Raw genomic sequence first — 14,535 nt, 5'->3', positions numbered from 1 at the left:
ATGGAATTGGGATGTGTGTGCCTGGCATGGTAACAACCCGCCAAGGGAAGTGTGAGAGAAAGTAAGTGTGGCAGGGTGCCTCGCTGGAACGGCTCGCAGACTGCCCAGGTTAGAGAGAGAGCCCGCACCGCTTTTCTTTTTTACCACAACACTTTTCTGTCCTCCACTGGCATGAGGCACACACATGGTGCACATACACATAGGCAGGCAAACACTTAAACACGTCAAGCAAAATAAGCAAATCTTTTTAAAAAGCGAATCCTGTCAGATATCCCAGAGAGCTTCAACATCTCCAGTTTCTTTAATGTCGTAAGAGGCAATGTCGAAAACTCCACAGAGCTAAAACCCAGCTTCTGGCTGAGAGGCTCTTGGGGGTTCTTGTTCTACCTGCTTTACCAGTAACACGACCGCCCTTTCATTCCCTGGTGAAGCTGATACTGCAGAGTTGGCAACATTTTATTTTATAGCCAGGTACACAGCAGTTCCCTAAATCACACGTGTGCATTAAACACTTCTGGATATAATATAGATGTTACAATAAAAATTCTAAGTAACGTACAGCCTGTGCTGCGACGGCTTTATAAAAGAAAATGGATGTGTCTATGTTTCTGCTTGGACATGCATGAAACACCCCTGGAAGAGTAAACAAAACCGATCACAATGATTGAAGACAACTGAGTGACTGGGAACACGGGTGGGGGAGAGACCTTCCCCTGCACAGCCTCTCCAAGCCTTCCAATCCTTAACACTGTGAATTTCAAAGGCATGAATGCATGCATACGTAAGTAAATAAATGACTAAATAAAATGACTTCTATGATTTAGGGCTATGATTTTGGTAAATTGCAGCTTCCAGTCTTTAAAACTGGAACAATACCTCCTAACACCACTGACAGAGCCCTTTGAAATATTTCAAATGGTACGAGTACTTGAAAGGCACCATTGTGCTATCATTCAAATGTATCTAACCCTCTCCGGTCTTTCTTCTAACTCTGCACGGAAAGCACCATTTCATCTCGATAGTTTACTTAGCAGTTAGGAAAACACTGACTTAAACTAATGCTGGTGAGTTTATTTAGATTTAACAAACACCTAATCAAGCCTGTCACAAGTTCAATACATTAAATCCCCCCAGGTAGCTCTAAGTGAATAATGGATCCAACCCACAGAGTGCTGTTAACCTAACAATGAGGGACCACAGGAAGAGCACACACACACACACACACACACACACACACACACACACACACTTGTGGTGGGGTTTGAATGAGAATGGCCACCATAGGATCATATATGAATGCTTGGTCCCCATTTGGTGGAATTGTTTGGGAGGAATTAGAAGGTGTGGCCTTGTTGGAGGAGATGCATCACAGGGGTTGGGCTTTGAGGTTTCAAAAGCCCCACACCATTCCCCTTTCCAAATTAATTCAGGTGCTCTCACTCTCTTGCCCTTCCTCCCTCCCTCTTTCTCCCTCCTCCCCTCCCTCCCCCTCTCCCCCTCTCTCTGCCTTATGGTTGTGTCTCACGTTGTGAGCTTCTGCTCCAGCACCATGCCTGTCTGTTGCCCTGCCACCTACCACAATGGCTATGGCCTAAACCACTGAAACTGTAAGTTCCAAACGAATCCAGCAATAATCTTACAGCAAAGTCCTCGGGACTTTACAACCCGCCAGTGGCCGCATAAGATAAACACAATGTCACACAGATGTTGTTCTTAAAGACCAAGAAAGAACTCATAGAGACCACAGGAAATGCTTCCAAGAAGAGGTGGTGACATTCTACTAGTCACACCTCATCTCCATCTGGACGGAATGGGTTAAAATCGATAAACAAGTATGGGACTCCAGACAAAGGGAGCACGGGAAAAACGAGGCAAGAAAAGTGTCCCGAGACACTATAACCAGACGAGAGGATGTAGAGAGATGAAGGCCTGTGCCTTAAAGACAAATCTACCGAGGGGAGCCTTTACTGGAAACCCTCAGAAGTTATTTCTAGAAAAGAACCTGTCTTTGCTAACATCTAGATTACACTTCACATAAAATCCAACTGAATAGTATTTATTTTCTATTACCAGCAGAGAAAGAACTTAAAATTATTTTTCTGTACTAGTCTAAGGGACCACAGTAGGAATTCATTAAACTGGATTTTATTTTTATCATCTGACAGACAATTTCATACATGGACACAAAGTATTTCCATCTTATTTGTCCCCTACCTCTCTTCCTTGCCCTCTCATTCTCTCTAGAGCCCTTCTTCTAAGGAAGTCCCCCTCCTACTCTTTCTTATATTTTCGGATGTGAGCCTAGCCCTTAACAGCTGAGCCATCTCTCCAGCCACTTGTCTTTCTCTCAATGACCCCCAGGAATGCAATTAGGGTTGCTTGCAGGAGCGTGGGTGTGGGGTTACTTCTGGATCATGGGCAACTTACCAAAAGCTACACCCCTGAGGAAAATACACGCCCTCTTCCCCAGTAGCCAGTAACTGCCAATAGTCCCTCAGCCAGCTGTGGGGCCTTGTGAGTCTCCTAAATTATTTTTAAGTCTCTTATTCTGAGTGTCCACAACCAGGCAATGCCAAATGACAGTCATCGCCATCATCTCTGTGAGGAAACAAAGCCGAAAAAAAATATGAGAAACACAAAGCTTTCAGAAAGAAAGGCAATGTGTAAGTTGATGTCTATATGAAGATGAGGGCTGACACAAGTTAGGTCAAGGCCATGACTGGACAGTAAAAACATAAGGCAAGGACAAAGCTTTTGTAAGGCGGGAGAGAAGGAGAAGGAAAGAGACTCGAGATAGAGACGGAAAAAGATGACCCAGAGATATCTTTTTTTTTTTTTTTTTGGTTCTTTTTTTTCGGAGCTGGGGACCGAACCCAGGGCCTTGCGCTTCCTAGGTAAGCGCTCTACCACTGAGCTAAATCCCCAGCCCCGACCCAGAGATATCTTGATACTAACATTCTGTTTTGAGATTTACATATTGCAGATGATGTGCAGCTTGGTGAAGCTCATCGTCAGAATGCTGAACTGGCCTGCTTGGATTCCTGACTTCAAGAACTTTCAGCCGGGTCCAGTCAAGACAGAGGCTACAACAACTCCCCCATTTTCCCTACCCTCTACTCCACCCAGGGATATCTCAAGGACCATGTACAGCTTGAAGAAGTTATTGAAGAGTTGTCACCCCAATTCCCTAAACTTTTGGGAGGCTAAAAGTGGTTGTTCTAAGGTTGTCTTTCTAGAGAATTTAGAGATGGTCATAATTTAACAGGGAGGAGAATTTGCTAGAATTGATTGTATAGCCATAATCTCATTTGGTAAAAAAAAATCCTTGTATTTGTTACTAAGCTAAATATGTAACCTTTACACTGGTACAGAATTTATTTGATACAAGTTAAGATTTTCATTGGCGTAAATTTCCTCTATTGTTACAAAAAATTTAAAAGTACAAGGTTTGGACCTAGTCCTTCCATTAATGCCATTGCAAACTAATCTGAGATGATTAAGCACAGGAATTAAGGGTCAAATAACAAATCTGTGGCTCGTAGTCTACGGCTAGGATGTTCTCAAAGTATTCTCTCATAATACCTGAGAGTAGTTAACAGACAACAGTCCACATTGCTTTATATAGATAGGTGGTTTTCAAAAGCGTCAGAAATCCACAAAATATGACATTTAATGTCATTTATCTTTGGTTGAGGCATGTCTGCTCCTAACAGCTCCCCTCTGGTGGATGCAAAGAAGGAATTGAACATCTTCACCTCCAGGTGAGGTGCTGTATTATGGCGAGACAGCCACGAGGCAAGAACTGCCTCTATTCATCTACAGACAAAATACTGTCCAAAAAAGGACACTTTGCAAAACAGTTGACTGGTAATGTCTGCCGGCCAGAATAACCAGCCCTTCCTAAGTCTACATATCAAAAGTCTGTCAGGTGATCCTAGGCCAGAGGCTGAAGACTTGCTCTCATGCGTTGCTAATGGGGCTGTGCAAGCAGAAATTTATCTCTTCAACCTGTCTTAGTTCGGGAAGCCATGTTAGGCTTCCTGTATTTACAGATATATTGGTCATTCTCTGATTTCTGACGTGGCTGAAACTAGTTATAGCTTCATGGCCTGCTGAGGCTAAGTTTGAGAAGACATATTTAATTGGATAGTTATCAGATAGTACACCAGCTAGCCAGGACATAACATGGATTTTAAGCCTTTCTTAAGCAGGAATGGATAACTAAATGTTCTGTTTAACTGATAAAATGTTGGACTAGGTGTTAAGTGTATTGTATACTTTATAAATTACAGAATGGTAATAGTTGTGCTCAGCTTACATTTGAGAGAAAAGTTTTGTTTTTTTTTATTTAGACAGAAAGGGTGAAGTATAGGTTGATGTCTATATGCAGGCAAGGGCTGGCACAAGTTAGATCAAGGCCATGATTGGACAGTAAAAAGAAAAAAATAAGGAGGGGACAAAGCTTTTGTAAGGCAGGAGGAAAGGAGAAGGAAAGAGAATCAAGATAGAGACGGAAAAAGATGACCCAGATCCGGGTGGTCTTGAATTGCCAAGGTAGTTGGGATGGATTTCTGTAGGCAAATTTATCTTATCTAGGTGGGCGGTTTACATCCTTATCAACTGGTTGTCAGTTTATTGTGTGGATGCATTGTGGATTGAGAATTTAACATATAAATCTGATTGTCGGGTTGCAGTTTGTTGAGTCTTGATTCTAACAGATTGTTGGGAGTTTATACATAACTATTAGGGGGCAGATATTGGGATTGTAAACAGAGCAGCAGCAGAGAGTTACGAGAGGGTAGCGGCTGCTGCGACCAGGAGGTGGATGCTGGAAATGTGAGCAGAGTCCACAGTGAGAGAGCCGCGAGATAGGCGGTCTCTGTATGAAACGGGTGTGGCAGCGACCCGCCTTGGGAACGAGATGGGTAAGAGATTGCTGCCGGGCTCAGCGAGTAGTAAGAGATGGGATGGAGATTAGCTGGTGAGACGCTTTGTTGACTGAGATGAAAATATCCCACAGATGCCATGTGGCCCCATGGGTGGCGGGAAGCTCCAAGCTCGCCACGGGATTGGGATGTGTATGCCTGGCGTGGTAGCAACCTGCCAAAGGAACTGTGAGTGAGTGGCTCTCGGACTGCCAGGGTCAGAGGGAGCCCGGGAGAGAAAGAGCAGAAGGCATGGGAATCGGTCGCACCTTTCTCTTTTTTACTGCAACAGCAATGCATAACCATAGCATTGCTCTCTTCTTGCAATGCAAACAAAGACTTTGTTGTGCCTAGAAGGGAGTCAGTCAGACATTGCCCTAGAAACTCCCCCCCACAGCACAGGAAGCTCGAAGAGAACCATTTGTAGACTTTTGCATCTCACCTGTATTGGCTCCGTGCCTGGGGGGCGTACAGGTGCCTCGGACCATTCCTAGGCAGGGATGGGGTCAGGTGCATAAAGGCAGCACGGGGAAGGATCCTATCATTAGTAGCTACGCTGCTCAGGAAAATGACTAGGAGCCGACCTGTGGCCATTACTAAAGCCTTGGACGAGTTAGAGATGCCCTTGAGGAAAGGGAGATGGGCAGGAGAGTAATAGCAAGAACGCACACTTTAGAAATAAGCCTCAATGGAAAGGGCATGCTGTTCATACGGCTGAGGACTGAAGAGGCCATCCAAGGAGTCCCTGTACCTCACAGCCCTCACACTGGGGTACCGAAACCTCACCAGGAAGGGAGCTGCTGGGTTTGAACCTCCCTACATACACCCAGATATAAATTCAAAAGGCAAGGACTGAGAATGCAGCCACTAAAGCCCATGCAAAGCTCAGAGCACCCGAGGAATAACACAGTCTGCCTCAGGAAGAAGGGACAGTAGCTCAGAAGTCATTTAATTGGACTCTTCCTATTTTTAAATTGTGAGTACTTGTGTGTGTGTGTGTGTGTGTGTGTGTGTGTGTGTGTGTGTGTGTGTGTGTGCCTGCATGTAAGTGCAGACGCCGGCAGATGCCAGAAGACCTCTAGGTCTTCTAAAGACCTTCTAAAGCTAGAGTTACAGGTAGTGTGAACCACCCGACATGGGTGCTGAGGACTGACTGGTGTCCAGTGCAAGCGCAGGAAGTGTTCTTAATTGCTGAGGCTGAGGCGAGAAAGAAGGGAGGTGACAGAGATCGCAGCCACTTCTGAGTAGGAAAAGTGTAAGCTCATTTAAGTTATTCCTAAGCGAGATGCTGCTTGCAGACTCTTCTGTTCCCTGTTGGAGGAGGCAGAAAGGCAAACCTCAGTCAAGTTCACTGACAGGCCCACTGCCAATGCCCACAAACAGCAGCTACCAACCTGACAAAAGAGAAGAGAGCTTTGTTTTGCTTTTTGGGTTGGGTTGGGTGGCTTGGTTGGTTGGGTTGTTTGGTGGGTGAATGAGTGAGTGGGTGGGTGGGTGGGTTGGTTGATTGACCTTTTTTTGGTTTTTTTGTTTTTTTTTATCTTTATTAACTTGAGTATTTATTTACATTTCAATTGTCATTCCCTTTCCCAGTTTCCCGGCCAACATCCCTAACCCCTCCCCCTCCCCTTCTATATGGGTGTTCCACTCCCCATCCTCCCCCCATTACCCTCCCCCCAACAATCCTGTTCACTGGGGTTCAGTCTTGGCAGGACCCAGGGCTTCCCCTTACACTGATGATCTTACTAGGATATTCATTGCTACCTATGTGGTTGGAGCCCAGGGTCAGTCCATGTATAGTCTTTGGGTAGTGGCTTAGTCCCTGGAAGCTCTGGTTGCTTGACATTGTTGTTCATATGGGGTCTCGAGCCCCTTCAAGCTCTTCTAGTCCTTTCTCTGATTCCTTCAACGGGGGTCCTGTTCTCAGTTCAGTGGTTTAATGATGGCATTCGCCTCTGTATTTGCCGTATTCTGGCTGTGTCTCTCAGGAAAGATCTACATCCGGCTCCTGTCAGTCTGCACTTCTTTGCTTCATCCATCTTGTCTAATTGGGTGGTTGTATATGTATGGGCTACATGTGGGGCAGGCTCTGAATGGGTGTTCCTTCAGTCTCTGTTCTAAACTTTGCCTCCCTATTCCCTGCCAAGGGTATTCTTGTTCCCCCTTTTAAAGAAGGAGTGAAGCATTCACATTTTGATCATCCGTCTTGAGTTTCATGTGTTCTAGGCATCTAGGGTAATTCAAGCATTTGGGCTAATAGCCACTTATCAATGAGTGCATACCATGTGTGTTTTTCTGTGATTGGGTTACCTCACTCAGGATGATATTTTCCAGTTCCCTCCATTTGCCTATGAATTTCATAAAGTCGTTGTTTTTGATAGCTGAGTAATATTCCATTGTGTAGATGTACCACATTTTCTGTATCCATTCCTCTGTTGAAGGGCATCTGAGTTCTTTCCAGCTTCTGGCTATTATAAATAAGGCTGCTATGAACATAGCGGAGCATGTTGATTGACCGTTTTTTAAGACAGTCTCATATTACTACCCAGGCTGGCCTCATATTCACTGTGTAACTGAGAATGACTTGAACTTCAGGAAATCAAACCGTGGGTTTAGACAAGCACTTTAACACTGAGCTATCCCAAGAGCCAGAAGAGTGTGTGTGTGTGTGTGTGTGTGTGTGTGTGTGTGTGTGTGTGTGTGTGTGTGTTTTCACAGGTACACATACACATGTATACATGTTCATGTGGAAGTTAAAGGTCAGCTTCCGTGTTGTTCCTCAGGTGCCATCACCTTGTTTTTTGAGACAGTTGCTTCCTGGGAATTGGAGGTCACGATTAGTCTACAATGGCTAACCAGTTGGGCCAGGGACCTGTGTGTGTCTACCTCTCCAGGGCTAGGTTTATAAATACACACCATCCTAGCTGGATTTTCACCTAAGTGTTGGGATCAAACTCAGGTCCACACAGTAACACATCAAGTACTTTACCAACTGACCTATCTTCCTATCCCAGAAAACTCACTTTACAAACAAACACAAGAATCCAAACTACAAAGCAGAGTGGAGACTCAAGTGTAACAGAAAAAAATGCTACACCAGAACTCTCACACAGCACAAAGGATAAATTCCTTGTCCAAAAAAAAAAAAAGCCTGTTAACAGCAAGCCTCTCCAGGCTTCTGAGCTCATACTCCCCTGGAAAATCAGCACAGCACTTCCCTGCCCTCCTGACAACTGCTTGAAAAGCCAGTAGAAAAATTAGGTAAGAAAACGTCAAGAATATGCCAAAATGTACATACTCTCCTCAAGAAAGCAGGGAAAGGAGGTTGGGGATTTAGCTCAGTGGTAGAGCGCTTGCCTAGGAAGCGCAAGGCCCTGGGTTCGGTCCCCAGCTCTGAAAAAAAGAACCAAAAATAAATAAATAAATAAATAAATAAATAAATAAATAAAGCTGGGAAAGTCGGTCATGATGGGACATGCCTATAACCCTAGCACCAGGGAGGCTGAAGCTGGAGGATGGGAGGTTCAAAGCTAGGCTAAACTAACTGGGAAGACCTGGCCTTAGAAGGGAAGAAAGGAGGCTGGGGGTGGGGGTTGGGTGGAGCTCAGTGAGTAAAGTGCTTTCCAAGCAAGCGTGAGTTCAAATCCATGGAACCCTCAGAAAGCAAAGCACCGTAGACCAGGTCAGTAATCCCTGTGCTCCATGAGGAGATGAGCAGGAAAGATGGAAGACATCTAGGCCAGGCAGCCAGCACGTGCAGCAGCAGAAAAGCAAACAAGCAGAGAAACCTCTGTCTCAAGCAAAGTGAACAGGGAGGACTAACACCTAAATCTATCCTCTCTCTCACCTCCACACAGGTTATGGCATGCACACATCCGACATGCAAACAGACTTTAAAGAGGAAGGGGGCATGGCTGGAATGAAGGACCCCGTGGCTAAGAGTGCTGGACGCTGTCAGGAGGACCAGAGTCTAATTCCCAGCACCTACGTCGGGCAGCTCCCAACTATCCGGGCCTGCAGCCTGCAGCCTGCAGCCTGCAGCTCTAGGGGATCCAATAGGGGATCCAATACCATCTTATGGCCTCAGAAGGTGCCACACACACACACACACACACACACACACACACACACACATGAGAAAAAAAACCCAAATCTTTAAAGGAAGGAGATGTAAAAGGACAGAGAGATTTATAAGGTGTAATTAATTACATTTTCATTTAAGCAGCTGAAGTTTGAAAATTACAGCTCTTTCTCTTAACAAAATTAATTTCCATGGTGCCACTATTTCTTCTTCTGAAGTCCTGGGTTTTTCTTTCTTTCTTTTTTTTTTAATGTATCGATTAACAATAGAAAGAACCTTAAGTGTGAGAAGCTAGATGGATTGTGCAGCATGAAAGATATGACGAAATGAGAAAGATAAAACATCTTAATGGCTACCCATATCTAAAACTATGTGAGATATATGGCTATGATAGTTGTTTGAGAACATTATCTTTCAAACCGTAAGTCATAGAAGGAGTGGATTATGAAGTCAATTTGTGGGTCACTATGGTACCCCTTCCTTTGCTACTGGCTAGGGCAAAATGCCTGAGAAAAGCAAAGTAGACCAGGAGGCTATGGTGGTTAGAATTTAAATGGCTCATATATTTGAATGTTTGGTCCCCAGTTGGTGAATTGTTTAGGAAGGACCAGGAGGTGTTCATCAGGGGGTGGGCTTTGGAAGCCAGGCCCAGTGTCTGTCTGTCTGTCTGTCAGACTGTCTCTATCTCTGTCTCTGTCTCTGTCTCTCTCTCTCCCACCCCTGCCCCCCAAAGCAAACCCCCACACCAGCATCTGCCTCTTCTTGAGGATCAGGATGTAAGCTTCAGCGACTGCTCAAGTTTGCCCGACTGCCTGATGCCACCCTCCCCACCATAATGGTCATGGACCAACCCTCTGAAACTATACCCAAACCTCCAATTGGATGTTTTAGTCTTTACATTGCCTTCATCCTGGTGTCTCTTCCCAGCAATCAAACAGTAATTAAGCAACCGATAGGAGTATTTGCATCACAGTTAATTGTGCAGACCATCCTGGTGGGAAAGGCCTGGCTGTGCTGGCTTGAGGCCGCTGTCTGGTCACGCAGCATCCTATGTCAGGAAGTGGGGAGAGAGCACTGCTGGTGCTCAGCTCTATCCAGCCCATAGAAAGGCGTCTCCACTGCGTGTAAGGTGTGGCATCCCACCTCAGTTAATTCAGTCTAGAAACTCCTTCACAGATGCGCCCAGATGTTTGGCTCCTGCATGATTCTAGACCTTATCAGGTTAACCTTCACAACACTACCTTAAGTTATTTTCTACACCATGACCAAGCAACTTACAAATGAAAGTGTTTAATTTAGTGTTACAGTTCCAGAGGGTTAGAGTTCGTAACCATCATGGTGGGAAGCATGGCATCAGGCAGGCAGGCATGGCGCCGGAGCGGTAGCTGAGAACTTAGATCATGCCACACAATCATGAGGAATGCCGTGGGCTTTTTGAACCCTCAAATGCTGCCCCCCATAACACACCTCCTCCAACAAGGCCACACCTCTAATCCTTCCCAAATAATTCTACCAACTGGGGACCAAGCATTCAAACACATGAGTCTATGATGGCCATTCTCACTTAAACCACCACAACCACCAACATTTTTTTTTGTTGTTCTTTTTTTCGGAGCTGGGGACCGAACCCAGGGCCTTGCGCTTCCTAGGTAAGCGCTCTACCACTGAGCTAAATCCCCAGCCCCTCAACATTTTTTTTAAGAAAACAAGATTGGAAAATACTAGAAATAGTTTTAAATGCATTGCACTTAGTAAAGGGTTCCACAGAACCCTACTCGAGATATCTAAGTACAGTGTAAATGGGTAAGGAATGTTAGTGAACAATGCCAACGTATTTCTTTTTTACCTTTAAATTTGTTTGTTTTATGTGTATGGGTGTTTTGCTGGCAGATATGTGTGTTTACCTCAGCTGTGCCTGTTACCCACAGAGATAAGAAGGCACTGGATCCCCTGGAACTAGAATTACGTGTGTAAGACACCATGTGGGCGAAACCCAGCTCTGCAAGAGCAAGTGCTCTAACCACGAGAATCTCCCTATCCCTGAACTTCTGCAGTGGAGTAGAGTTTTACAACAACCTGAAAGCTCCGAGCACAAAGGCACATGAATCCTAGCATTCTGGAGGCTGCAGCAGGGGGAGATGGGATTTCTAAAGCCAAACGGGACTGTATAACAACAAGTCTGCAAAGCCACTGCTCTCGGAAGCAGCCGGGCATGACAGGTTATGATCCCAGTACTTAGACTGAATCAGAGAGTTCATGGGAGGCCAAGCTGGGCAACATAGAGAGACCCTGCCTGGAAAACTGTCAGCAGACAATCTAATGGCTACTGTCTGCACTGCCCCATCTCTAAGCCCTGTACTAGAGCTCTGGAGCACACCAGGGCCACTATCATCTCAATTAACTTCTTATTCATTTTATAAAAGGACAAGTGGGAAACCCAGGCTCTTAACATAAGGAAAAGACAAGGTGATAGACGTGCTGATTACCCAGTGCACATACATACGGAAGCAGCACACTTTATACCACCTAGACATGTGCAATTACATGTAGGCAATAATTTGTATGTGGATGGCGTATGTGTGCACATGTGCATGCCTACAGAAGCCAGAAGATGAGGTAGGGTATTTTCTTTTTTTGTTTAAAGATTTATTCATTTTATTTATTTTATGTATATGCATACACTGTAGCCATCTTCAGACACACCAGGAGAGGGCATCAGATCCCATTACAGATGGATATGAGCCACCATGTGGTTGCTGAGATTTGAACTCAGGGCCTCTAGAAGAGCAGTCAGTGCTCTTAACCTCTAAGCCTTCTCTCCACCCCCAGGGTATTTTCATTCTTTTTTTGGGGGGAGGGGTTGGTTTTATTTCATTGATTGGTTGGATAGATGGTGGTTGGTTGGTTGGTTTTGTTTGAGACAGGAACTCAATATGTATGTAGCCTTCCATGGCCTGAAACTTGCTGAGTAGAACAGGTTAGACTTGAACTCAGGAAGATCTGGCTGTCTCTGCTTCCGAGGTGCTGGGATTAAAGGTTTGTGCCACCATACCTGAGGGTAATTTCTCTATCAGTCTCCACCGTATGTATTCCCCTGAGACGGAGGAGTCTCTCGCTGAACCTGAAGCCTGGTTTCTGTGAGGCTGCTGGCCAGTTAGCTCCTAGGATCTGCCTTGTCTTCTTCCCCCATGGTTACAGAAACAAGCAGCCATGCCCCACTCTTCTGGCTGGGTGCTGGGGATTCAAACTTTGGTCTTTATGCTTGCTTAGTGGGTATTCTTACCCGCTGAACCATTCCCTAGACCGCAAAATAAATCAAGTGGTACATAATTGAGGGAAAGTAGATGGCTTCTGTGAACGCCCACTCTCATGCCAACACAGACATACTCACACATGATCCAAAGTAAAACGTTCTTCTAAAACTCAAGGCTACTAGCTAATGTCGTATTTAGGCAAGTCTTGGTTTTCTGTACCACGAGTTCTCTGGAGCTGTGTTGTTAGAGCTGCAAAACCTTCACAGGGAGCTTTCTTGGAATCGAAGCCCATTTAAAAGTAAATTAGAAAAACTCAACGTTGTTCCACCCACAATCAGTAGTAGCTCACAGGCTAATCCTGTAAATAACATTTCCTTTTACTGCATATCTACAGTAGCATCATTGTCTGGACACATGGCACCAATCGTCTCCTTCAATGTTTTCTTAATTGTGTCATCATCTCCTTGCCTGGCCTTGGCTAGCCGTTGCAGTCCATGCTCTCCTCTGCCAAGGTAAGCCCCTCCCAGTCACTACCCACTCACTATGCTTAGACCTGGTTTCTACATGAAAAGTGCCAGCCAAGAAACATATAAAATAGGGCTGAATAGAGAAATGTTAAAGGAATAAAAACCGGCTAATATACCCAGCCAATCAATCATGGGCAGATATGTAGCCTATGAACACTATTATAAAACTGTCCTAAGGGACTAATTCACACACACACACACACACACACACACACACACACAGCTGTCGTACCATGCCTTAGCATTAGTAGCATTGAAGCATAGTATCTATTCTGGAAATACATAATCTTTCTTTTTGTCCTATGGACCATTGTCTTCTTTGGATTAAAAGAAAAAAGGTTCTCCCCCATCAAATCACTGTAATGGACATAAACACAGGCCAGTCCTGTAAACAACATGTAAAACAACAAACACACTAAGATATGAAGTCTCCAGGTGGTTTGTGTCGCATGCCTTTATTCCCAGCTCTCAGGTGGCAGAAGCAAGCTCCGTGAGTTCAAAACCAGCCAGGTCTACAGAGTGAGTTCCAGGACAGTCAAGGCTACACAGTGAAAAAACTGTCTCCCGAAACAAAACAAAACAAACAAAAATTCTGAAGCCACTTCCCTAAATCCATTTATGCCAAGCATTTAATCTTATCATATTCCACCCGTGCAGCTAATACTATGCTGCTCACATTGAAAATTGTATGGCCTTGATTTATAAACTCACTTTGGGCATTAATGCTAATTAATACACGGTTTTGATGAAAAACATTTAAGCGCAGAATAAAACAGGATCTGAAGGCACGAAAACATATACAAAAGGAATACAGTACAAATCTCTATAAAATGAGTGTTTTTGACTATGCACTAGAGGAAACAGAGGAAATGAAGAGACGTCTAGCTGTCAGGTCCTCAAGTCAGTATCAAAGCTTTGAAAATCAAATATGCACAAATTAAGCACCATAGGAGAAGGAAAGAACAAGGCAGGGAATACGCAAACAAGGTTCTGATGAAAGGAGAACTCAGCCTGACTGCTGGCAGATGCCAGCTTGTCACTACTCTACCAAATCCTTTTTTTTTTTTTTAATTTTTTATTAGCTATATTTCTTTACCTACATTTCTTTTTTTTTTTTTTTTTTTTTTTTTGGTTCTTTTTTTCGGAGCTGGGGACCGAACCCAGTTTACTTACATTTCAAATGTTATTCCCCTTCCCGGTTTCCTTTCCATAAGCCCCCATCCCCTCCCCTCCCCCTTCCCCATACGGGTATTCCCTCTATACATCCCCCTTACTGCCCCCAAATCCTACTTCTTACAGGGACGGGTAGGAAACCCATTGAGTCTGTTGGCCATTAAACTCACCCCGGGGGTTAGAGGAACACAGAGAAGAGAAACAACATGCCCTACAACGCTGAGATTTAGAAGAATAACTTTCTATAAAATAGTAACTACAGCTACATTTTTGAAATTTTTTTGGATTTTTCTGAGTGTATGGAAACGCATTAAGTTTTTGCATCAAACCGGGGGTTGTTCATTATAGATACTAGCAGAGTGGAACGGAACAGTTCAAAACAAAAGTTTTGATGAATAAATCATTAATATACACAAAATTAATTTTAAAGGACACAGATAGAACTTTGCAAACGGATAAAATTTGCAAACGGATTCTTATTCTAAACATTTAAACAATTATTGTATTAACATCAAGTTAAAAGGGGAGTCAGTCGGACTAGCTAATGGCAACAGTTAAAACTTTAAATACGCATG

At 44.3% G+C, this 14,535-nt stretch overlaps 1 protein-coding gene across 2 annotated transcripts in view; it reads right to left on the bottom strand.

Annotated features, from left to right (window-relative positions):
* Tmeff1 (transmembrane protein with EGF-like and two follistatin-like domains 1) overlaps nucleotides 1–14,535 on the bottom strand; it is an 85,754-nt gene that overhangs the window by 39,012 nt on the left and 32,207 nt on the right. The window lies entirely within an intron of this gene.

This window comes from Rattus norvegicus, chromosome 5, assembly GCF_036323735.1.
Source record: "Rattus norvegicus strain BN/NHsdMcwi chromosome 5, GRCr8, whole genome shotgun sequence".
NCBI lineage: Eukaryota > Metazoa > Chordata > Mammalia > Rodentia > Muridae > Rattus > Rattus norvegicus.
Note: the sequence above shows the minus strand (reverse complement) of the source record. Positions and strands in the feature narration are given on the sequence as shown.